Source organism: Nycticebus coucang, chromosome 8, assembly GCF_027406575.1.
Source record: "Nycticebus coucang isolate mNycCou1 chromosome 8, mNycCou1.pri, whole genome shotgun sequence".
Classification (NCBI taxonomy): Eukaryota; Metazoa; Chordata; class Mammalia; order Primates; family Lorisidae; genus Nycticebus; species Nycticebus coucang.
Genome location: NC_069787.1, coordinates 113,199,589 through 113,202,418, shown reverse-complemented (window position 1 = coordinate 113,202,418; position 2,830 = coordinate 113,199,589).

Sequence of the window (2,830 nt, the reverse complement as noted above, 5' to 3'; positions counted from 1 at the left end):
TTTTAAGTTACTATACCTCTGACCTAAGGTGTTGAAGTGTCCTTTTGATAAAGGACTAAAAGGTGAGAAGAGTGAAGAACAAGAAGGGATAAAAGATACAAAAACAGAAAAGAGAAAGGAAAGAGAGCAAGTAAAAGGGAAGGCTGACAAAAAGAAGAGAGGAACAGAAAGAGAGAGACAGCAGTGATTGTGGTGTACAGTAGGGTACTTTGACCCACATCCCTAAATCCCAACTTCTATGGGGGCTGGGTTGGGTGGGTCCCTTGATGTTTGCAGCTCTTTGTTAGCCTGAGCTGACACAGTACCCCACCTCCACCAAATAGAGAAGAAAACAAAAATATTATAAATCAAACCAAAACAAATAGACAAAAAACCTTAAGGTATAAAATTGGGGGAAAAAACAAACAACAGTGGTAGAAAAACTAGCAAAAATGAAGTCCTTATTATTAAAGAAGGCAACAATGGAAAATTATATTTACATGAGAAAAATGAAAAAAGGAAAAAAATCTAGGAGGAAAAATTTAAAAAACATTTTTTAATATATATGTACACTTGTATACATATATATGGTTTTCTTTTTTAAAAAACTATATATATATAACACATGTATATATATACATGTCATATGTATAAAGAGAAAGCTATATATATATACTTATATATACTATATAACTATATATACGTTGCCTGGGCAACAGGTGATCTTCTGGGGTATGAGATGGTAATCACAATGCTGATGCAGCTGTATAAGATGGAGATTGGAGGCCTTTGCTGACATATTTGCCCTCAAACTCTGCAGGGTTGGGAGCCTGAATGTCTCCTCAGCCTGCTTAATAGACCTTCTTTGACCTTTCCACACCATGTCCCTTGGCTATGCAGCGGCTTTCCCAGGAAAGCATGTGTCACTTGGATCTCTCCAGAAGTGGCTACCCACTTATCAGGTGCAGCAGAATCGGCCTTGTTCTGGGGCCTTGAGGACTGAGCATGCAAAGCAGGTCTCCCACAACGGCTATACCCAGTCTGCAGCCAAACAATGAATGCTCCATACTGCCCCAGTGGCTTAGTCCCAGCCTCTGGGTGCTGTTCAAAGTCACTTGCTCACTTGCCCAAGGTCTCCCAAGGTAACTCAAACAAGTGCCCAAGTCTTGAAAAAAAAATCTAGCAGGGAAGGCCTTCTTCATCTGCAAAGTCTGGCACCACTGTACCTGCTATAGCTGCTGCCACTGTAGCTACTGCTGCCACAGCAGCTGACCAATCGCAAACACTTGCCACTTCTCCACAGCTTTCATCCTCCTCTTGGGCTCCTGAAGTCTCCTGCTGCCTCCCTGTAATCCAAAAGGGATATTGTTGGGTAAAGCCCACAAGACAGAGATGGCTGGAGTCTTCTCTCCCTAACTTACTTCACCTAGTTGCAAATAAGCTGTCTCTAGTCCACCATCTTCCTCTGCCCCCCAAAGCTCAGTTTTCTAATTTGGTTTCCATCTGAAGGAAAGCCAAAAGTCAGTCTCTTACACATGTGGCCCTTCTGTTGCTGCCTAGAGACATGAATATGACATAATTCACTGGAGGTTAAAAGAGGATTGAGCCAATAACATGCATGCTTGCACCAACTGAAAATTATCCTGTCTTACATAAAATTTTGCTAGAACTATATTGTAAAATTTTATAAGAAAGGGAAGAGAATATAGGATGATGAAGAAAAAAATACCACTGGCTCAAAAGAGAAAGAAAAATTAAGCAGACTCTTTAAGTATATGAAACTTGTGAGGCAGCATATAGTATATTTTCCTTTTGTTTAAAATCATGAATATTAATTGCTTTTTACAATTTTACTGATTAGTGTATTTTTTACAGTTGTTATTCAATCACTTGAGTTAGATTTGAATTCTTAATTACTGCCTGGAAGGGTTGAGAACTGTTTTTTTCTTTGCACACAATGTATTAGTCTCAAACATGCTTGATCGTAGTGATCACTTAGGATTGTGTTACAAGTATAGATTTTCAGGTATGGACCCCAGAGATAGTTGGTTAGGTTTGGAGTTTAGAATTCCGTGTTTTTCTCATTGAAAAATGAAACATTATATTTTAAATATATTTTTATTTATTTAATAAAATAAAATATTTTAAAAATAATATTCAAATGTTTTTTCTTTTTCTTTTTTCTTTTTTTTTTTTAGAGATAGAGTCTCACTTTGTCACCCTCGGTAGAGTGCTATGGTGTCACAGCTCACAGCAACCTCCAGCTCTTGGGCTTAGGCAATTCTCTTGCCTCAGCCTCCTGAGTAGCTGGGACTACAGGCGCCCACCACAATGCCTGGCAATTTTTTTATTGTTGTTGTTGCAGTTTGGCCGGGGCCAGGTTTGAACCTGCCACCCTCGGTATACGGAGCCGGCGCCCTACTCACTGAGCCACAGGCACCACCCTCATATCTATTTCTTAATAGGAAGGACTTCCCTGCTGGATTTTTTTTTTCTTTTTTAATACTTCAGCACTTTTTTGAGTTACCTTGGGAGACCTTGGGCGAGTGAGCAAGTGACTTATAAAATATAATATTTTATTTATTTAATAAAATAAAATATTTTAAAAATAATATTCAAATCTATTTTTTAATCTAGATTCAGCTATTGTTAAAATTGGCCACTTTCACAGTATTCTAGACAGCAGGCCACTATAGATAGCTGGATAGATGATGGATGAATGAATAGATAGATAATTTGGTCCTTTTAACATAATGCACTTAATAATCTTTTCTAATAATTTTCCATTGTGACTCCTGGATAGTTTGCAATCCCCAGACTTCACATGATTCCAAAGCAATTTTGGAACTCT